The sequence below is a fragment of the Micromys minutus genome (genome assembly GCF_963924665.1).
Source record: "Micromys minutus genome assembly, chromosome: 1".
Classification (NCBI taxonomy): Eukaryota; Metazoa; Chordata; class Mammalia; order Rodentia; family Muridae; genus Micromys; species Micromys minutus.
The window spans coordinates 45,856,730-45,880,709 of record NC_137969.1 but is presented as its reverse complement, the minus strand read 5'-3'; the positions used below and the strand labels follow the sequence as shown (position 1 = coordinate 45,880,709).

The following is a 23,980-nucleotide window of genomic DNA, read 5'->3' as shown; positions in this document are numbered from 1 at the left end:
CATCAAAGCAGTAGTAATTCTCACTAGGTGTGATGGTTTGTATATGCTCAGCCAGGGAGTGGCACTATTAGAGTGTGTGGCCTTGTTGAAGTAGGTGTGTCACTGTGGGTATGGGCTTTGTCCTAGCTTTTCAGAAGCCAGTATTCTGCTAGCAGCCTCAGATGAATATGTAGAACTCTCAACTTCTCCTGCACCATGCCTGCCTAGATGCGACCATGCTCCCGCCTTGATAATAAAGGACTGAACCTCTGAACCTGTCAGCCAGCCCCAATTAAATGTTGTCTTTATAAGACTTGCCTTGGTCACAGTGTCTGTTCACAGCAGTAAAACCCTAACTAAGACACCAGGACACTCACCCTGAGTGACTCCATTTTACACAGCAAAGGTTGCCTCTGTTTGTCTTCGAATGCAGAGGTTGAGGGAATCAGTGTCTTGTTTGTCATGTAGATGCTGCTACCCATGAGGCATGGATAGATCAACAGTTCTGCAAGCAAAGTAGTCATGCATGCTTTTCAAAGTACACTGAGTGTGGGTGCAGGGATGTATCAAAGGCTTAGCAGCAGGGCTGGTGTAAGCAGTTGGCAGACTACTTGCCTGCCATGTAGGAAGCACTGGGTATGGTCCCCAGCACCACATAAAACCAGAGTGGTGGTGCATATTTGTAATTGCAGAGTTCAAGGTCATTCCCAGCTACACAGTGAGTTCAAGGTCATTCTCAGCTATATGGTAAATTCCAAGACAGACTGCCACAAAGATGTGAGATGAAGAGCGGAGGGGAGAAAAAGAAGGGGAGGGGAGAACCATAAAAGAAAAACCAGGTTCATGAACTTTTTCTCATTCTGCTGGGGATTAAATGTAGGTGACTCTGAGCCAGCTAAGTGCTCTATCACTGAGCTACAACCCCTGCGCTCAGGTCCTTGAGTGTACCTAACAAAATAAACCAAGGGTGCTAAACTCTCACCTCGACCTCCCCAAAAAGAAGAGTGCCTAACATTGTTACCTAACAAAATAAACCAAGGATGCAAAACTCTGTCAGGGACCAATAGGCAGGGATCTCCCAACTTTCTAGGGGGTTGGGGTGGGGTAAGAGGGGGCTTCGGGTGAATACAATCCCCACTCTCTGATGGCTTGGTGCTGCCCACACCTGGTATAGAACCCAGCTACTTTGTATTATGAAGGAGGAAACATTGCACTAGGCAGAGAACTCTCTGTAAGAGCTGTATCATATCTATTTGTTCAGTGTTCCCTAGAGAACTCTGAAGAGTTTGTCCCAGAGGAATTGGATACATTTTAGGGGGTAGAGATTAAGCTGAAATACAAGACTGAGTAGGAGGGAAAGTGTGAGTCGTATTTGGTTGTGTGATAAGGAATGAGGAGGAAACTACGTCAGTAAATCAGATCGAATTCCTGAAAAGACAAACTACCAAAGCTACAGAAGATAAACCTGAATAAACTGAATTAATAATTTAAGGCTGGACTTGGTGCTATATTCCTGTAAACCCAGCACCAAGGAGGTAGAGTCAAGAGGAACACAAAAGTCCAACTGGGCTTCACAGAAAGTATAAATTCAGTCTAAGACATATAGCGTGAGCTCCCCTCTCATATGTATGTGTATATGTATTGTTATACATAACACACACACATAGTAAACAGAAAAACTGTTAACAAACAAAACCCTGGGAGCCGGAGAGATTGTTCCTTGGTTAAGAGCACCGTCTGCTCTTTGAGAGTTCCCTAGTGGAAGTCCCAGCATGCACATGGTGGCTCACAACTAACTCTAACTCCATTCCCAGGGGTACAATATTATCTTTGGCCTCTATGGGCATGAGACTTACCCATAGCACACAGTATACGTGCAGGTAAAACACCTGTACACACATATTTATTTTTTTTTAGAAAAAAGAAAAGCTTGAGCCCAGAGGGCTCTCTGGTTAAATGTAACAAAGTTACTATCAGGTACTATCCCACCTAATGGTTCAGAAATTCAAAATGACTGAGTCAGAAACAGGGCTGCTGAGGGTAGGGGAGAACACAGCTGGGAGGGTCTAAGCTCCTTGTAGAAGGAGAGGTTTTGCTGACCACTTGATCACTACAGACCATGAATGGGCTAAAACAAGGCTAGCTCTGGATTTGTTGGACACAGGTTCTGTGATCTATGCCTTGTCTTGTCTGATCCGACATTGGTGTGTGTGTGTGTGTGTGTGTGTGTGCATGTGTGTGTGTGTGTGTGTGTTATTGCCCTGCCTGCTCTCCTCTCCCTTTCCTGCCATCTTCCTCTTCTCCTCCCTTTTCTCCTTCCTTGTCCCTTGTCTCCTCTTTTTTTTTAACTTTATTTTAAAAAACAAAGATAAATGTACAGATTTTTAAGCATTTTTGCATAAAAGTATACGAATATATTTTTATAAGGTTGTAATTAAGTATTTGTGGGTACGTATACATACACATATGTATATATGTAACAATAATATAGGAAAAGAGGTTATTAATTTGAGGGGGCAGGAGAGAAACTGGGAGGGGCTGTAGGGAGGAAGGGGGATGTGATACAGTTCTATTTTAATTAAAATATATTCTTTTTTTTCTTTTTTCTTGAACTTCACACAGTCTGTGAGTTGTTTCTGGGGTGTTCAGAGCTTTCTGGGGTTAGTACCTTGTCTCCTCTTAATGTAAACCATACTGGTGTTAAACTTGTGGTCCTCCTGCCTCAGCCTCCTGAGTAGTTGAGATTATAGATGTGTAATATAATACTTCTGGACAGAAATGGGTATAAGAAAGTTATATTTTAAATTACCAAATCTCCAGTAAAAGGAACTTTAAACCATCTATCCGTGTAGAAATTAGCTCTAAGGTATGTTAGACAGATAAGAAAGAGGGATTAGAAAACAGGGGTCCTTCACTTTGCCTAAATAAGGTAAAGCTTGATTTTATAATCCTTAGTAAGGATCAGAATTACTTAGAAAAATGTAAGTGAAGTTCACTCCAAACAGTAGCTATATCTATCACCCAATATTGTCTTAATACTATACAACTTTCAATTGAGCATTCCTCCAGGACTTCATTATTTATTTATTTATTTATTTATTTATTTATTTATTTATTATAAGAACACAACCATCTGTAATAAGATCTGATGGCCTCTTCTGGTGTGTCTGAAGTCAGCAACAGTGTACTCATATATGTAAGATAAATGAGAGAGAGAGAGAGAGAGAGAGAAATCAAGATAATCAAGATAATCAAGATAACTTTGCAGTGGCTTACAATGAGTTGGGATGTAGCTCAGTGGTGGAATGCTTGTCTAGCATGTTCAAGACCCTGAGTTCGATTACCAGCACAGCAAACCAACCAACCAAAACAGGAAGAGAGTCCCGAGAGACGTCTCCTGTCCTTTGCTATATGAGGTGCACTGAGAATGTGTACTCTATGAGTCTATGAATCAGGCTCACGCCAAACCCTGCATCTGTCAATGTCCTCCAGTGCTGTGAGAAAGTAATTCTCTTTTTCTTGTGTGTGTATGCACGCAGAAGCCTATGGAGGTCAGACTCGGGTGTTGGATTCCCTGAAAACTGGGGTTACAGGAAGCTGTGAGCTGCTACGTGGCGTGCTGGAAACCAGCCTCAGGTCCTTTGCCTGCACATTTACATATGCACTACGTGTGTGTCTAGTGGCTATGAGTCAGAAGGCAGTGGCTCCTTTGAAACTGGAGTTATAGATGGTTGTGGTTGCTGGGAACTGAACCTGGTCCTCTGGAAGAGCAGCAAGTGCTCTTAACTGTTGTGTGAAATATTTTAAAAAGCAATCACCACGCTTCTGCCGCTTCTGCCGGCAAGGCAGCTGCAGGCCGGCCAGCCCGACAGACTCTGACTCAGAGCTCTGAAATCTTTCTACCTGGCTCGCTAAGTTCCCATGGGGGTCGCTGCCAAGACAGCCCAATGCTTCCAAATCCCCATGGCTAGCTGGGGCGCACTTCTCACAAACACCGTACCTTTCTCTCTGGAACTCAGTAGAGTCTCGCATGAGGGAAAACACCACACGGACTTAGCTTAGAGAGGTAACAATCACTGGGCGCAGCAACTAGCATCCTAATTTATAAGCTCAGATCCGCCACCCGAACCGGGGAACCCCTGCTACCTACATTTTGGCCTCTGCCCCAAAAGCAAGTATCCTCTTGCCTCCCCTGTTCCACTCCCCGACCTGGAAGTCCCGCCTACTCACCCAGTGATTGGTTCCCTGAACTTGGAAAGAGACCTCTGCAATTACTTATTTTTTATTACGTTGTGCACGTGGAAAACAGACACAGGGACGTGTGTGTCACAGCATGCAAGTGGAGATCTGAGCACGACTGTTAGGCGGTTCTCTCCTTCTGTGGGACTGAGGGGATGAATTTAGGCAAGCCCCTTTAGCCAAGAAGGCATCCCACCCTCTCCCAGTTCGATTCTGACAAACGTGGGAAAGCAGTTCAGTGTGGGAGCAAGCCTCGCAAGACAGTGGCCATCTAAAGATAAAAGCAGTAATCCCACCTTCTGCACAACTCAGACTGTATCATGGTTGTGAATACAACATATTAACCGTCTAAGAATAGAATGAGAGACAAATGCTTGAGATCTAACGTGAGATAAGGACTTCTAAGGCCGATTCATTAAGGAAAAGATGTATAAACTGTACTTCAGGAAATGCTACTCTGTAAAAACATTCTGAAGTTAGAAAAACGAGTTACAGATTTGGAAAAAATATTTGTAACCTACATATTAAGAGGATAGTATCTAGAATATATCAAGGATGCTCAAACCTCAACAGTACAAAAGCAGACCCAATCAGAATATGAATAAAAGACAAACCAAAAAGGACACACACACACACACACACACACACACACACACGCGCGCGCGCGTACAGCAAATATCAAAAAGATTTCGGCCTTACTGTAACTAGGGAAATGTAAACAAAAACTACGGAGTGAAGGGGCGTGGCTCAGCTGGTAAAGGCCAGAACACGTTCCTTCAGGTTGACCTCTGACCTCCACATGTGTGCGGCCATTCAACCGCATGTACACGCACACAAACAAGCATGCAATGATGATGATAAATAAATGATTTTTAAAACTACAGTGAGATATTTCTATGTATCAGAACAGCTAAAATAAAAACTAGCGACACCACCAAATGCTGATAGACAAATCACATATGGTGGTACGAAAAGTGGATTATTCACTCTGAGAAACAGCTTGGCGAGCTCCTAAAAACTACACACGCAACTACTGGAGACTGACTTAGTGAGTTTAAAAAAGGAACTTCCCTCTAAGAAAATAGTAGGCCAGATGGTTTTGCCATTGGATTCTACCAGACATTTAAAGAAGGATTAATACCACGTTTTCACAAATACCTCAGGAAATACTTCCTGACTCATTTTGAGGCCAGAATTACCTGATATGCAAATCAGACATAGCCATCAGCAGTCTCCAACAGCCAAACACACCTTCAGAGGGAAAAGTGTTAGCACCTGCTTCCTTGTTTTGACAAACTTTCAAATAAAAATTAACTTAAAAAAACCTGTAAATTTTTCTGATTGGCTTGTAACCACACTGGTTACTGTAATATTTAATACAGAATGTTACACATAGACTGTGTGACCTTAGTACTTCATACTCTCCTAAACACTGAGATTAGAGGAATGTGCCACCACACCTTGCTGTTTGTTTTATGGGCTTTCTGTTTGGTTCTTAGACAAGAACCACATGGTTCTTGCTTGGTTATTGCTACATGGGCCAGGTTGGCCTAAGCAGATGACAATCCCACACCAGCCTCCTAAGTACTGGTGTAACAAGCCTGCAGCTTGCTTGATGAGATTTATCATAATGGATCCTCAATTCATTCTGTACAGCTTTTAAATTTAAATTTATTTTGTGTGTATGTGCACGTTGTGTGCCGAAGTGCTAACTTAGGAACCATATTATCTTGACTTCACTTCACGTTCTCCAGAGCAATTTTTCTCTCTGAAGGCAAAGGAGATTTTAGAGTTGTGATGGTTCTAATAATAAATGACATGTATCTGGCCTACACTTTAAAAAATCTACCCTTTATTACCAAGTACGATAAAAATAAAGGGTCTGTTTCTAATTTTACTTTGCAGTCTCTCAGACACCTAGGTCCTTTGACCATCATTTCAAGCCTTCGCTGTGGTGTCAGAGGGAAGACTGGAGAAACACTGATGTCAATTATCTAGTTACCTCACCACTCAGAATTTTCACCCGGTCCTTCTCAGCGTGAGGGACACTTGATTGCGCACGCGCTTCACTCTAACCAGCTGCTGTCAGTGTGAAAGGATGACACTTCATTGCTCTGTCTGGTTAGAAAGCCTCACAGCTACATGCTTTAGCATCTGGAATTCTTCTGTTGCAACGCTCTGGGGTAGAAGCAAGCGAAGGTTCGTTTCTTGTGTATCTCTCAAGTCTGAAGATACTCACCTGGCTTTGCTTTGATCTCATGGGCACAGACCAGTCAATGAATACACTGACTATATATTAGACAAGAAAAAACACAAAGACTGGCTTCACATCATTTGCTTGAGAAAAATATTCGCTGTTTTTTTCCCCTTCCAGTATCTTTTGGATTCACGATGAGGACTATGAAGACACCAACACCCCCGTTTTCTTGTCAAACTTTGGTCTGAAGGTTATTAGGTCGGGCATCTACTGTAATTAACAATAGTGTAGCTTAAGGGTAGTTTCACAGTGATTCTAGCCATTTCTGTTTTGTGACGATGGGTTAAGTTTCAAAGATGGCGTCGTAGCCTGAAGTGGTGGTGGTTGCCTCTAATTCCAGTTCTTGGAAGGAGTTGAAAGTCAGGCTGGGATTCCTAAAGAAACCGGCTCAAAACCAACCCCGCCCCCATCCTCCACCTTCAAACCCCAAAGAATTCAGTGATCGCATCCCCTCCCTGCTCTGAGCTCTTCCTCGCTTAAGCATTCTGTAACTCTGACCCTCTCCTTTCGCCTGTCCCGTCATTGTCGTCGAAGTTCGGCTGGGAAGGGAAACCATTCTTCCAGAACCCACCACCCCAGAAGGCTCGCAGACGAGGAAGCTCCCGGCCTCGCAACGCCTCCAGACGCCCACGACTGCAGTAGCTACACCCCTACAACTCGAAGGAGGAAAGCGCCCTGAGGCTCCGCCCCTTGAAGGAGGGGCTGAGGTGGGGCGGGGCTCGGGGTGGGGCGGGCCTAGGGGATGGGCGGGGCGAGGAAGGGAAGGGGCAGCGTGAGAAGGGATTGGGTCACAGCCTGCAGATTTCAGCTTCTAACCCTCCAGCCAATTTCAGTTCTGCTCCGGGTAGCTTTCCCTCGCTTCTTCTCTACCCTGCTGCCACCTTGATGAGTGGCTGGCTCAGACTCTCGAGTCAGCGCACACTAATCCCCAGCTGGCCACTAGTCCTCGCTGGGCCAGCACCCCGCACTATGTGGACATGCCCCCTGCAAGTTTCTATAATCTAGAAACTTCCACCACCGAAGTAGTCCAAACAAAATACGAATAAACCTGGGTCATGGTAAGTAAAGTATTCCCAAAACCCAACTGTTAAAAAGATATTTTGTGGTTAAGAAGTTAATTACCTTTAATTAATTTATTTATTTTTGTTATAAAATCAGATTGATCCATAAAACTACGTATTGCATGTGACAGCTAGGCTGACGGGTGAGCAACTGACCTACTGAACACTGGGAAACAAAGTTCTGTTTGTTACATAACTATGCGCCTTACACATGATTTTTTTTTTCAGGGTCTATACCGTATTTTTTTCTAGTTTGTGAATCCTCTTAACTGAATTTTTCCACTTTAGTTAAATTAGCCTTGTGGCATCTACTCCAAGGCTAGGCTGGGGTTAATTACCAAAGGGAGTAATCCTTTCAAGGAAGGATAAACCTTTAAAACTTACATAATTGCCCAGGTAAAGTGTACTTCAGCTTTTGTAACTCTAAAACATTTGAGTTAATCTGGGAAAACAAAGCAGTTATAGACATTCCCTAGGGAAGATGGATGAATGTGAGAAAAACTGTAATCAGAACGGGAAGTTTAGCAATTTAACAATTATCTGGTTGACAGCAGAGAAGAGTAAAATATAAAACGGTTCAGAACATCTTTATTTAACGTTAAATTTGACAGGAATGAGCATTTAAAAGATGGGTGAAAAGAGATTTTTTTTATTCAAATAACGAATGTCATAGAAATAAACATTAAAGAGCCTTTGTAATCTCTATGCCAAGACAGGCTGGTGCTAGTTTATTGGCATATGTATTCCTTTGCGTTATGTCTTCTGAACTGGCTTTTCTCTGGGGAGGAGTTGTTTGGGATTAAACTCAGGATGTCAAGTTTCCTAAGTGACTATAATACAGACAATTTTATAGCAGTGGTTCTCAACCTGTGGGTCACGAACCCCTGATGGTCACATGACGTTCACGTTTTCCTAGGACTTGCCTAAGACTATGGGAAAACGTATTTACTAACATAACAGTGGCGAAATTACAGTTATGAAGTAGTAATGAAAATAATTTTATGATTGTGGGTTACCAGAACATGGGTATTAAAGAGTCACAGTATTAGGAAGGTTGAGAATTGCTGTTTTATAGAAACACAATCTCCATATTCTGGCGATGGCATAGAAAAGTAGTTGAAGGAGTTCTTGTCCCTTCTGCTGGAATGCAGGGAAGACCGGTGTTTAGCCATGTCATCTGGACACACAATATTTCTTTCTCTCAATTTCTCCTGCACCAACTGTCAATGAGAATCTTAAGTGAATGTTTTAAAATTATTATTATCACTGTTACTAATACTCATGTGTGTGTGTTTGTGTGTGTGTATGTGTGTGTGTGTGTGTGTGTGTGTTTGTGAGAGAGAGAGAGAGAGAGAGAGGTGACACTTGCCAGTGATTTCTTCTTCTATTGTGTTGGGGGTGTGATTGTGATTTCTCTATCGTGTTGGTTCTGGGATTGAATTCAGGTTGTCCTAATGCCTTTTCTTCTGAGTCATCTCCCTGGTCCTACTTACATTATGAATTTTATTTAAGTCTACTTGTTAAGCATGTAACTATATTTCTCAAATTTATCCATAAATCTATTGTTTATGCTAAAACAATTGTTTTTTGATAAGTTCTTGGTGAGCTTATTAATTCACTGTTAAATTTCACATTTACATACTTTATATATATAATCGATTTTCTTAAGCATTGCATGGTAGTCAGAATAATGTGTACACCAAGTGTCTTAGTTAGGGTTTTATTGCTGTGAACAGAGACCATGACCAAGGCAAGTCTTATAGATAAAAACATTTAATTGAGGCTGGCTTACAGGTTCAGAGGTTCAGTTCAGTATCAAGGCAGAAGCATGGCAGCATCCAGGTAGGCATGGTGCAGGAGGAGCTGAGAGTTCTACATCTTCATCCAAAGGAAGCCAGGAACAGACTGAGCATCCTCAGGCAGCTAGGAGGAGTGTCTCCAAGCCCATCCCCAGAGTGACACACTTTCTCCAACAAGGCCACACCTTCTACTAGTGCCACTCCCTGGGCCAAGCATATGCAAACCATCACACCAAGAAAATTAAATTCTTTTTATATTTAAAATTGTTCATGATCCCAATTATTAAATATCTCAGAAAGTAGGAGATTCACACATTTTATCTGATCTTTGCTGATACCTCATGCCCCTAAAAGGCAGAACTAGAGTCTGTACTGAGTGGCCACTTATCCCAGCCCTGAGTATTAGTGTAGTACTCAGTGGTACTGAAACTGCTTTGTTTTGGAGTGAGGACTTAGCCCACTCTTACTGAGAATAAATGCCTGTGAAAATCCATTCTAAAGGAGAGATGACTTCTCCCAGCTCACAGTTTCAGAGGTTTTGATCGCAGTCATTCACATTACTTCCCTGACTTGGGACAACACAGCACACCATGTTGGGAGATTGTTGTAGGGAAGGCTTGCTGCCTTATGGCAACTGGTATCTAAACCGAAAGAGAGAGCAAAGTGTTGGGGTTGAAGGACTCTAGGGGCTTTTGCCAGCCTTACACCCACCTCAGGCCAAGGTTAGGCCAAGTTCTGTTCTTCACCCACAGTTCTTGGGAGGAGCAGGAACATTCTTGAAAAATCGCAGAATGCCCTGACAGTCACCTGACCCTCTGATCCCATGGCCCTGTCACATGCTTGCTAGCCAATAGATTCAAAGGCTAATATGCTTAGCCAATGAATTTAAATTATAACCTTGCTGATGTAACCTGTACCCCTCAAAAATATAAAAACTGCTTGTAACAGCCTTTTGGGGTCTCCTCTCCTCTGGATGTAGGCCACCCCAGTGCACTGGACTAATAAACCTCTTGCTTTTGCATCGATCTCTGATCTCTCGTCTGATTAATGGGAGCCTCATATAGATAAGACTCAATTTGGGTCTTACAGGGTTACCAATGCCACCTTAAAGGGCCTTCCTCAGTCAGGTCTCTATGTTTTGTCTGTTAGGCCCTGCCTCTTAAAGGTTCTGCCCCCTTTTCATAGCACCAAGCTGAGAACCAGGTCTTCAACACATGTGCCTTTGGGAGATGCTCAGATCAGGCTGGAGCACTGGGCTCTCAGCCTGCTCACTTTTAAGTTCTGGCTCTGCCACTAACTGACTGCTTCTTTGGACAAGTTCGGTAGTGCTTTGTGTCCTGTTTTTCGTCTGGAAAGGGTGCATCTGTGTACAAGTCCCAGAGTTGGGAGCCTCCCAGGTATCACTAATTCTAAGCAGCCTGGCTAGCCCATGTTCAGAAAGACTCTTAACAGAAATACTATGATTGGCCAAATTTTAAGAATTTCAATTAAATACATTTATTTTGTTTGTTTTTAAAGATTTATTTATTTATTTTATGTATGTGAGTACACTGTTGCTGTCTTCAGACACACCAGAAGAGGGCATCAGATCTCATTACAGATGGTTGTGATCCACCATGTAATTGCTGGGACTTAAACTCAGGACCTCTGGAAGAGCAGTCAGTGCTCTTAACCGCTGAGCCATCTCTGCAGCCCTAAATACATTTTTTACTGGATATATTTTATTTACACTTCAAATGTTATCCCCTTTTCAGATTCCCCTCTATATCCCTTATCCCATTCCCCTTCCCCTGCTTCTGTGAGGTTGTTCACCCACCCAGCCATCCACCCCTTCCCACCTCCCACCTCCGGACCCTGACATTCCCCTTCACTGGGGCACTGAGCCTTGGTAGGACCAAGGGCTTCTCTTCCCATTGATGCCCAACAAGACCATCCTCTGCTACATGTGCAGCTGGAGCCATTGGTCCCTCCATGTGTGCTCTTTGGATAGTGGTTTAATCCCTGGGAGCTCTGGTTGGTTGGTATTGTTGTTCTTATAGGGCTGCAAACCTCTTTAACTTTTTCAGTTCTTTCTCTAACTTTTTTTTAATTAAGGACCCCGTTCTGAGTTAGTTCTATGGTTGTCTGTGAGCATCCGCCTCTGTATTTGTCATGCTCTGGCAGAGCCTCTTAGGAGACAGGTTTATCAGGCTCCTGTCAGCATGGTCTTCTTGGCATCAGCAATACTGTCTGGGTTTGGTGGCTGTATATGGACTGGATCTTCAGGTGGGGCAGTCTCTGGATGGCCTTTGCTTCAGTTTCTGCTCCAAACTTTGTCTCCATATTTCCTCCTGAGAATATCTTTGTTCCCCCTTCTAAGCAGGACTGAAGGATCCGAACTTTGGTCATCCTTCTTGAGCTTCATGTGGTCTGTGAATTTTATCTTGGGTATTCCGAGCTTTTGGGCTACTATCCACTTATCAGTGAGTGAATTAAATAAAATTTAAGGTGTCAGATTTTAAATTGTGAAATTTTTTAAAATATAAAATATCCTAAGCACAGTGTATATAAAATAACACAGTGTAGTGCAAGTTTTGTTAGCTCTTAGTAAGCTCAATATGTCCCTTAACCTTATACTAATTTCTCCATTGTAGCCATTTGGAGCAGTAATCATTTTCCAGTGCCAGGCAGTGGATTTATTTGGGGGCTGTTAATTTGATGCTATATGACACACCATGACCAAAAGCAACCTGTGGAAGGAAAGGGTTTATTTGCATATGTGTGTGTGTGTGTGTGTGTGTATCCCAAATCATGCTCCATTGAGGGAGGCCAGAGTAGGAACTCAAGCAGGGCAGAACTCAAACAGGGCAGAAACCTAGAGTCAGGAGCTGATACAGAGGCCATGGAGAGGTGCTACTTACTGGCTTGCTCCTCATGGCTTGCTAAGTCTACCATTTTATAGAAGCCAGGACCACCAGCCCAGGGATAGCCCCACCCACAATGGACAAGCCTTCCCCCATCAATCACTAACCAAGAAAATGTCCTACTTACAGACTTGCCATCAGTCTGATCACAGAGGACATTTTTTTTTCAAATTAGGTTTCCTCTTCCCAGATAATTCCAGTTCATGTCATGTTGACATAAAACTAACCAATACATATGTTCAGGGTTGTCAATGACTTTAGGGTTACAGAGTTGGGCAAACACTTCTGTTGGGGGCAGGCAAAACAGGAGCACTCATGCCTTCTAGGTGCTCAACCTTGGCCGAACTTTAGAACAGCTGGGGTTTACCTGCTGTTTAATGGGAGCCTGAAGCCCAAGCAATTCAGCTGGGATTTATTTTCACAATTAGGACATTGCCTGTCTAGGAATCCTGCAGATTTTATCTTTGCCTCCTTTCAAATTTTTCTTGTCTGCTGTGAGAATACAGAGTTCTACCTTTCTCTCTCTCTCTCTTTCTCTCTCTCTCTCTCTCTCTCTCTCTCTCTCTCTCTCTCTCTCTCTCTTTCTCTCCTCTCTCTCTCTGTCTCTCTCGCTTTTGCTCTCTCTCTGGAGAATTTAGCTAATCTCTGCTTAGTTAGAGTTAATTAAATTCTTCACCTCAGTTGTTTTGTGTTTTCTCATCTACCTAATGAAAAGATTAGGGACACAGAATTAGGATAAGCCTTTGGTTCTTGGTAGGGGCAGGTCACATGCACATCTAAGTGGTGATAATATTACCCAGCAATTCTCCAGTTTCCTAGTGCACACCGCCAGAGCCAGGATGGAATTCCTCACTGGGGCTGGCAAGGTTGAGCAGCCAAACAGTGCACTTGTGGCAAAGCCTGCACCTGAGTGTGACTCCCATGACCATATGTAATTCTTATATTTTTGGTGTTGTGAGCCTAGACTTTACAGCTGAGCCATCTCTCCAGACCATGATGTCATTCTTTATAAAATAAAAAAAAAGTAGAATTTCTCACACAGAACACAGAGGCTCTTTCCAGGCAAGGAGAATCACACGGCTCTGGAAAAAAATCTCAGTTTGCACACAGCCACATTCTTCTCTTCAAATAAGAGGATGATTTGAATTGAATTTGGGCCAGGGACTTAGTACCGAAGTGAGGAAGCCCAGATTTAGATTCAGGGGATCGAGGCTCACACTTTTCACACGGCTTTGTGGCCAGCTTTTTTGTTTATACTTTTCAACAAGATGTAAACATCTTTTTACATTAGTAGACTTCTGGATTTTTAATGACTACAAAATATTAGAAGAATATAATAATAATGTAATATGTAAAGGATTCCTTCTTACTGAACATTTAGATTATTTGATGGGAAGAATAATACAAATATTTGCTTACGTATTTAGCCATTTTCCTGGCATAAGTTGCCTGGAGTGGACTCACAGGGCCAACAGATGCTTATGTTTTCAGAGCGCTGGTCTGAATCCCAGAGTGCCCTCTAGGAAGGTTTGGGCCAGCATATGTTATCCCACATCACGGAAGGTGTATGCTTCAATAGAGTACATCGTCCTACAGCTGACCAAATCACTTACAACCTTTGTAAGTTTCACTTTTTAAAATTAGTGTGTGTGTGTGTGTGTGTGTGTGTGTGTATTCATTTATTTATTTGTTTTGGTGTATCAAGACAGGGTTATTCTGTGTAACAAAGCCCTGGGTGTCCAGGACTGGCTTTGTAGACCAGGCTGTCCTCAAATTCACAAAGCTCTGCCTGCTTCTTCCCTGAGTGCTGGAATTAAAGATGGCTGCCACCATCCCTTTTAAATACTTTCATTCTGTTCATGTAGGTAAGGAATGTATGTGAATTATCAAAGTCCAAATGTGAAGAAGCGTGTGATGTTGACAGTGAGGGTATCTGTACCTCTTATTATTCAGAGACAGCAGCATTAGTCTGTAAACTCTTAGAATGACTGACTTCCAGCTTTTCCTATGGATGCACTAATGTGCACTATAGGACAATTATGCATCAGTACCTTACAACCTCTGTCCTTCCTCGTTCTCCTCTTCTCTTCCCTTTCCCTTGCCCACCCTTCCTCCCTCCGCCCCTTCTTTCCTTCCTCTCTTTGTTTTCTGAACAGGTTCTCACTTAGTAGCCCAGGCTGGCCTCAGCTCATCATGTATTTTGGGCTATCCTTGAACTCATGGCTCTCCTCCCCAGAACTGGAACTATAGCCTGTATTAATATGTCCAGCTCTGCTTGCCTTTAGCAACACATATTGAATATACTTGTCAATATAATTAGATCTCATTTTCTCTCCTCCCCACATGCTTTTTTTCTACTTGTTTTTCCTTTTTTTTTTTCTTCCTGAACTGGCCCTTTATACTCTAAGCTTACCTTCTAACTATGCAATTATATATAGGTATTTTCTTATTGGTTTTCTAACTGTATATACATTAACTATATGACCTTCATGAATATGAAATACATATTCATAAATATGTATTTATGAAGCTGTTTTCTATAGCTATTTTTGTTACATGTGTTTTAGTCACTGTTCTATTGCTGTGAACAGACCCTATGACCAAGGCAACTCTTATAAAGGACAACATTTAATTAAGGCTGGCTTACGGGTTCAGAGGTTCAGTCCAATATCTTCATGGTGGGGAGCATGGCAGACGTGCTGGAGAGGCAGCTGAGAGCTCTCCATTCTGATCCACAGGCGGGAGTGGCAGCAGCAGAGGGAGAGAGACAGAGAGAGAGAGAGAGAGACACACAGACACACACAGACACACACACAGAGAGAGAGAGAGAGAGAGAGAGAGAGATGCTGGGCCTGCTGTGAGCTTTTCCTGAAGCAAGGCCATACCTCCCAATCCTGCTAAATCCTTCTCAAGTTGTGTTACTCCCTGGTGACTAATCATTCGGATCTATGAGCCAATGGGGGCCATTCCCATTCAAACCATCACAAAATGTTTATCCTTTTGTGTTTTTTTCAAAATACCCCTGAGCATTTTTGGCCTGTGTTTTTTTTCCTGGTCTCCCATAGGTGACACTGTGAGTGAGTCACTTTAAGTAGCCCTGTCCCTTCTGCTCAGCTTGTCCATACACCACAGTCTACTAATTCACTTTAAAAAACACCAAGCCAGGCATTGTGGTGCATGCCTTTAATCCCAGCACTCAGGAGGCAGAGGCAGGTGGATTTCTGTGAGTTTGAGGCCATCCTGGTCTACATAGCAAGTTTCAGGACAGCTAGGACTATTAAATATCTTTGCCTAAATTATCATTTATGTTTAAAAGATGTTCATTCTGGTTAGGCTGCAAAAGAACAGCTGTCCTTCAAGCCAAACTCAGACCTGTGCTAAGGCTGGAGAGACGGCTCAGTGCTTAAGAACATGAGCTGTCTTGCAGAGGACCTGGGTTCAGTTCCCAGCATCTGCATGATGGCTCATAACCATCCCTAACTCCAGTTTCAGGGGATCTGATGTCCTCTTCTGACCTCTGTAGGCACCAGGCACGCATGTGGTACACAAACATATATGAAGGCAAAACACTCATATGCATAAAATAAATAAATCTCAAAATAAAATAAAGTTACCTGATGTTAACCTATTCTTATTACTGCCATTACAAGTTATCATGAACTTGGTGACTTAAAAATCACACAAATTTGTTATTTTGTAGTTCACTTCAGAGCTTGAAACCCAAAAACAGTCTCTGCAAGCCAAGATAAAGGGTTAATAATGATCCACATTCCTCTCTGGGAGCCCCAGGGGTAAAGTTCCTGCATTCCTTTGCTTATTCCTTCATCAATTACTAGTGTGAATCCTACTTCTGTGTCATATTTCTCTGACTTTCTGCCTTCCTCTTTTCCTTATAAGAATACTTACTGTATTAGGCTGACCATCCAAGATAATCTCTGTCAGCCTCATACCTGCAAAATACCCTTTTTCATGTAAATTAACATTCTGAAAAATGTTCAGTATTAGGTCATGCATGTCTTTGGTTACTTTGTCTGTCACAGACACCATCCCCAATATACCTGTGATACTGAAACCAAAATTGGCATTATGTATCATGAAGAAATGGAAAAGGTTTTATTCTGTTTGTTCGTTTGCTTTTGTTTTGTTTTGTTTTGTTTTTTAAATTCTGAGGTCTGATTTTGAAACATGGTTACTTTCAAAGATGCTCCTGTATTGTTATAATAGTAAAAAACTGGAAATGATCTCAGTGTCCATCATTAGAAGCACAGAGACCTACGTATACCAACACAAAAAGGTGTCAAGGTATAATGTTAGACAGCAAAAGCATGCTTCAACAGAAATTGTTTTTCTTGTTTACATATAAACTAAGTATGTGTTTATGCTGGTTGAAGGTATATATAACAAACTAAACTAAAAGGCAAAGCTTTGGGAGTTCTGTATGTGTGGGTACATCTTGGGGCTGCAGAAATGTCTCAGTATTTAAGAGCACTCAGTGCTCTAACAGGGGACCTTGTTGATCTACCATTTACAAGGCTGTTGTTCATGGTTGTTTGTAACTACAGTTCCAGGGATCTATCACCCTCTTCTGGCCTCCATGGGCACCAGATGCACATATGGTGAACACACATGTATGCAGGCAAGATACTGATACACATACAAAAAAAGATACACACACACAGAAATAGACACAGTATAAGGGAAAAGAAATATAATAGAACACAACAAAAGGCAATGAATAATGTTTTAGTGTTTTTTTTTTTTTCATAAGGAAAGTATTGAATGTTTATCTAGGGCTGGAGAGATGGCTCAGTGGTTAAGAGCACTGACTGCTCTTCCAGAGGTCCTGAGTTCAATTCCCAGCACCCACATGGTGGCTCCCAACCATCTGTAATAAGACCCTCTTCGGGTGCATCTAAAGACACCTACAGTTTACTCATATATAATAAATAAATAAATCTTAAAAAAAAGAAAGTTTATCTAAAACAGTGTGTTTTCCAAGAACACGAATGGGTACATCTCTCCACCTGCTGTTTCCAGACTGAACAGTTGGAAGCTGTGAGCACTCAGTGTTCCCTGCCTCCTCTTGGTTGGACTTCAGTTCACCTGGCGGGACCGCGCCTGTGCAAGTGTGCTTCTGTGTTTACCGCAGCTCTCGGGAGTCCGTGCTTCTGTCTGTTTCCTTTGCTAAAGAGCCTAGCAGGTCACCTCTAAAAATAATCTTGCTCAGTGTCAGAGCTTCTGGGACTTGGAGGTGCATGCCTCACGTGCTCTCTGCAATGGTGCTCTAAGCTGGCCATATCCAGTTCCCGCAAAGGGCTCAGGCCAGAGGACTGGACTCAACTACCAAACTGCAGCCCAGGGTTCATTCAGTAACAGATTCTGGGGGAGATTCTTTTAAAAGTGGTGTATACCTTTTCTTGTGGCTACCAGTGAAACAATGCTGGAGTTATGTGTTGTTATGGCAGCCTGTAGCTCGCCTGTTGTTTTCCAAAGGAAATACTTAGATTTGCAGAACCATGTATTGGGCATTAGATTTTACAACAAATGTAGGTTGCCTTGGGAGGCAGATCTCTGAGTCGCAGGCCAGCCTGGTCTACAGAGTGAGTTCTAGGACAGCCAGGGCGACACAGAGAAACCCTGTTTTTCTTTTTTTAATTAAAAAAAAAAAGTAAGCTGTCTGATCAGGATTTATCTATCTATCTATCTATCTATCTATCTATCTATCTATCTATCTATCTAGTTATTCGCTCCTGTTGAATGGTGGGGAAATACACTTACCCCCGGGGAACAGCCTCCACCCTCTGACTCTCATCCCACTCACTCAGGATTGGACTCACATGGACTACTTTGTGGGAAGCCATCAGAGCAGCTCTAGAGAACCTCCACAGGGATGTAATGGCGCACACACTCCTGCCATCCTAACGGGGAGGTAGGGTCAGCAGGATTGAAGTCTAAGGTTATCCTGTCACATAGTGAGTTTGAGCCACACTGGGCTATGTGAGACTTTGTCTCAAAGAAGAGGAAGAGAAAAAGAAAAGATGATTTGCCTTTAGATTAGTCTTTGGCTGGGGATGTAACTCCGTGGTAACTCTCTTACCAAGCATATGCACAGGCTCTGGGTTCGTTCTCCTACACAAAGAAGAACACCATTAACCTGGTACCAGATGGGCTGGTAGGACAAGGAGGCTTGTTTTGTTTCTTTTCTTTCTCTTTTGTTTTTGTTTAGTCTTATTGTTTTGTTTTTTTGTTGTTGTTGATGTTTGTTTTTTTGAGAGAGGATTTCTTTGTGCAGCCCTGGTTGGCCTGGAACATGCTGTATAGACCAGGCTGTCCTGGAACTCACAGAGATCTGCCTGCCTCTGCCTCCCCAGTGCTAGGCTTAAAGGTGTGCCTCACCACCACCATGTCCGAGACCAGCTCAAACTCTCAAGAGGTCCACCCGGAACTGGTGCGAGGACTGAAAGAGAAAGACAAGTTAGTTAAAGCTGCAATATGACTTCAGCTGGACTTGAGGCCTAAGCCTCGTGGTCGAAGCGAAGCCTTTATTAGTTTTTTATATACCACTTTAATTGCATGTAGAAAGATTACATCAATTTTAAGACAGGGAACAAGCAAGTTAACAATCAAAGATTCTGTAAACATCCTTCTGGAGTCCAGGTGTGAGGATCAGGGGCAAAAGGTGATAAAAGAGGCCGCCACTGCCTAAATCCGCTGTCCTGAGCTACATTTCAAATGTCAATGTATCTTCTGGGGCTTCAGTCCTAAGCGGTTTGCTCTGAACTTCAGATGCAAATGTGCTTAATTCTAGCCCTTAAGGGGCACAGCACAAAAAGCCAGTTTCCTGCCTACGGTCAGTTTCAAGGTATCCTGAAAAATTAATATTTCTCTGCCACCAGCTTACCAGAGGTGCCAAAACGGCTCTCCACACCACCACTGGCTTCTTTTTTTCTTTTTGAGACAGTCTCACTATGAAGCCTTGGCAGATCTGGAACATGCTGTATAGACCAGGCTGGCCACAGACTCAGAGACCTGCCTGCCTCTGCCTCCTAAGCGTTGACACTAAAGACTTGGGCTGCCCAGCTTAGACTGGGAGGTAGGTTTCAAGTCACAAATAACAGAAACCCAAACTAAGTCACAAATGGGAGGTAAAAGGTTCCTGGCAAAGAAGACAGCTCCAGCTGGCAAAGTGACTCAGCTCGGAAAGGTAGCTACCAGCAAGCCTGACCATCTGAGTGTGAGCCCCACACCCACCTCACACTGGAAGTCAGAGGTCAACTTGTGCCCCCCACATATACACAACATAATTACATGTAAAATTTTTTTTTTTTTTTAAAAGAAGTGACTTTCACTAAACGTTCTGCCCAGGGAGTGTAAAAGAGCTGCAAGGTCACAGGAAATCTGGTAGTGGCAATTGGAGGTGACAGACTACACTGGGCTCTGAGCTCTTCCTCATCTGCCTCTGCAAATGTTTTATGTCCAGGGTTTGCCTTTTTAATTTTCTTTTTCATTTCTCCAGCCCAAGGCCTTGCCCATGTCAATCAAAGTGTTCTACCATGGGGCTTTATGCCAGACATGTATGCTGTTCTTTAGTAAAGTTTTAACACTAGTTTTGGGGTTTTGTTCCTTTTGAGTTTTGTTTAGTTTCTGGCTAGACGACAGAGATTGCAGTTCATTCCTTGCAGTCACTGTGAAGGTCGAATGAGGTGTGTAGCTCAGAAGGAGCACACAGCTTTAAATCAGGGCTCCCTCTGCTCCTCTGACAGCAAGCAGGAGCCGGGTGTTCCAAAGTGAACAGGATAAATACTTCTAAAAGCATGCCATTACCACGCTGACACCAACCACTACAACCAGCTTCCTCGGCAAACCTCGTCACCCTCTTCCCTCCTCAGGCCTAGCCTTAGCCTGGGGCTCAATAGCTTAGTAGCAATTTAAATCACAACCAAGGGTAAAGACCATCTTGGAGCATATCTTTTTATTGTGGGAGGCACATGTGTGCGGAGGTGTGTGATTGGCTGTCTGTCTGTTCCTTCCCACCATGTGTCTCAAGGACCAAACTCAAGTCAGGCTTTGTAGCAAATGCCTTTATCAACTGAAAACTGAGGGTCCAGGCAGGACTCCCAGGTCAGACTCAGCTGGTGGCCTGTCTATGGCCCTTCTGGGCATTCCACTTACAGGCCGCCACAGGACACCATCCCCTACTTGATCTGCTCCTTTCAGTCAACAGATGGTCCCACCAACCAACTGGGCCTCGGAGGCAGGCCCGTGCCGGATTGTTCTTTATCTGGGCTTTATGTGTGTGCCCACTTTGTGCCTCTTTATAAAAATTCACTTTATTATTTTGTATTTACCTGCATCTATGTCCGAATAACACATTTGTGCCTGGTGCCCTTGGCGACCAAAAGAAGGTGTTGGATCCCCTGGAATTGAGGGGGTAGATGGTTGTGAGCTGCTATGTGTGTTCTGGGGCTCAAACTCAGGTCCTTTGTAAGAGCCGCAAGTGCTCTTTAACCACTGAGCCATTGCTCCAGACCCTACATGTTGTTTTAAACAAGTACTCTTTCAGTTTGTGAATGTTCTTCCCCACAACGCCCTCCCCAGGACCCTGGTAACTGTTTATTCTAAGACCAAGGTGTAGAAATGCAGAAATGTACCGACCCAGGGTGAGCCTCCTGCGGAGCGGCTACTTCCTAAGGTTCCCTGGGTTGTGGACACACTAGTGGGCTTCCAAAGTCTGCTTAAGCTTGGGGGCCAGGCCTTGGGCTCGATTCTTTGAGAACAAGTGGTACCTTCATTTGGTCAGCCATGTCCTTGCCGCCGAGGACCTCCACAATGGCCAGTGCAAACTCGAAGCTGGTCCCAGGCCCGCAGCTGGTGAGGATCAGGAGGTCCTCCTACACGCGGCTCTCTGAGTAGCTGTAGTGACTGCTGTCCATCATTTTGTCCTTAGCCAGTGGGTGCGTTGTAACCTTGCACCTGAAACCCACTTTGTGAGCCAGCAGAGCTGTAGGACCCGCACAGATGGCAGCTATGAGCCCTTCCTGTTCTCCTCCTCGAGGATCTCTTTCACCATAGCCGACTCAAATACATTCCGTGCACCCAGATTTCCTCCCGGAAGAACAACCACATTGTATGGTCCTTGTTTTTTTACATCTTCCAGACTGGTATCCGGACAGATCGTTAGGTCACGGCTACACTGCACGGGGTCCTTCCCAGCCAAACCCGCAGGGGCAACTTTAATCCCAGCTCGCCCTATGACATCCACAGGAATCACTGTCTCCATCTTTGCTCCTTTGGCCAGAATGACTTCTTTTGGAAGCCATTTCTATTTCTTAAAGACTGCAGTCATACGTCCTCCACCCACGCGAAGCCATAGCCAGTCCCGCAGGCACTGTGAACTTTCATATACTTATGCTATATTTCCATTTTTTAAAAGGCCCTTAGTCTCCGCCTTTGACTTCCTGAATGGGAATAGTCCCATACTCAGAGAATATATACCAGCAAGTCTTAGAAACATATATACTCATTTCTAGGAATTTATTATGTAGACAGATTAGACAAGATGTAAAGTCTTAAGTTCAAGCATGCTTATGGTAGTATTTGTAGTAGCATTAGAATGTTACCAACAACCTAAATTTTTGCCATGCAGAAACCATGAAGTGAATTGTGACTCAGCTGTCCAACTCTATTCAATGTGACATTTAAAATAAGGGTGTAAGTCTGTGCCTGATGACACAAGAATGGGTTTATGACACTGCATTGGTAAGTGAGAAGAATTTGGTGTAAAACAGGCTTAATATGATCCCCTTTGTCAGAAATGTTATAAAAGCATGGTTTTAGTCATTACAAAGTTGAGTATTTTGCACAAATATAGGCAGTGACTTTCTTTAGATAACATACCTAAACTGGTTATTATGGGATGGAGAGATAGCTTAGAGGTTAAGAGCACTACCAGTTGCTCTTGCAAAGGACCCAGGTTCAATTCCCAGCACCTCCATGGCAGCTCATAACCATCTGAAAGTCCAGTTCTCTAGGGTCTGATGCCATCTTCTCCACAGGCACTATGGTTCCATGATGCTCAGACATGCCCACAGGCAAAACACCCACATGCACAGAACATATAAATGCATCTTAAAATTTTTATTCCATGTGCATTGGTGTTTTGCATGTACATCTGTGTGAAGGTGTTGGATCCTCTGGAGCTAGAGTTATAGACAGATGTGAGCCACCATGTGGTTGCTGGGAATTGAACTCAGGTTCTCTAGAAGAGCAGCCAATACTCTTAACCACTGTACCATCTCTCCAGCCTCATAAATACTTTTTAAAAATGGTAAAAAAAAAAAAAAAAAAAAAAAAGAATGGTGTTTTGAGACAAGATCGCTCCATGTATTCCCAACTGTTTTAGAACTTTCTCTGTAGTCCAGGCTGGCCTTGAACTCACAGAGATCTTCCTGCCTCTGCCTCCAGAGTGCTGGGATTAAAAATCATGCTTGGCCGGTTATTATTTTTTATATTTTTAAATTTGTTTTTTGTGGGACTGAAGACAGAACTTGGGGCTTCCCAATATAGCCGAATGCTCTACCACTAGGGCACATCCTAGCCTTTTTATATTTTATTTTGAAACACAGTTTCTGTAAGTTACCTAGGCCTCGGACTTCTGGACTTAACTGGCTCAGCCTCCTGAGTGGCTGGGATTATGGGTGAACGCCAGCAAATCTGCAATATTTTCTTTACCCTCTCAGTGTTTCCAAAGTGTCCCGAGTGCCCCGGGAGCCTGTCAGTCTCATGTCATTGCCACAATTTCTTAAAAATTTAAAACTGCATTTTATGTGCATGTACATTTTGCTTGCATGCATATCTGAATACTACATGTATGCTGAGTGCTCACGGAGGCCAGATCCCTTGGCACTGGAGTTACAGATGGCTGTGAACCACCACATGGGTCTGGGAACCAAAACCAGATCCTCTGCAAGAACAAGTGTTATCAACCACTGAGCTGTGCCTCCAGCTCCGTAGTCATAAAGTTTTAAGAAAAAACTTTAATACTTTGTAGTCAGAACCTTCTCCCACAAAGCACTGTCCCCGGCTATCAGCCTTACCAGCGTTATGCTGATTTTCCAAATAAAATGTCATCATGTTCTCTCGGACTGTTTAATGGCTCCATGCTCCTGTAGCTAAATTTCTAGTCCTGATCTGGTCCTTTCTATTCCACTAACCTTCCCCTTAATGGTGCCGGAAGCTTCTGAAACCCGGCCCCTCCTCTTTGCAGTTTCAGAGTTGAACAAAGTTCTGGAAACCCAATACAGCTTTCCTGAACAAATGGGCAGGAGATGAAATCTGAAATAAGCGTTTAAGACCAGGCTTGGTGAGAGGGATAGACTACCTACTCCGGTTCTCAAGCATCTGCTAGGCTGTTGCATCGAGCTTGTTGACAAGAGCAGCCTCATGGTCTGCTTTGTATCAACTACTAAGATGACTCATTGCAAGGGATTCAGCCAAACAAAGATTTCTCTAGAAAAATGTAATGTCGGACTAATTTCAGCATGATGAACTTATGGGGGAAAGAGGTGAAAAGCTTATTTGTGAAGTGGCAAATAAAAAAAAAAAGAAGACTTGAGTTTGCCCGTGCTGCCTTGAAGTCTGGGCTATTTGCTTTTATTTGACACCATGATTTATTTCTTAGTCTTGTTGAGCTGGCCGTTTGGGGAAATAGATGCTCCTTCCCCTTTTCTGGGAAGAGACTAG

General features: G+C 43.2%; 1 pseudogene across 1 annotated transcript; it reads right to left on the bottom strand.

Moving 5' to 3' along the window:
- Positions 1–20,973: 20,973 nt before the first annotated feature.
- On the bottom strand, positions 20,974–23,371 carry LOC308434951 (Parkinson disease protein 7 homolog; annotated as a pseudogene). The gene is made up of 2 exons: positions 23,335–23,371; positions 20,974–21,544 (listed from the first exon to the last, which is right to left on the bottom strand). The product of its transcript is annotated as a Parkinson disease protein 7 homolog (transcript).
- Between the last annotated feature and the right edge of the window lie 609 nt (positions 23,372–23,980).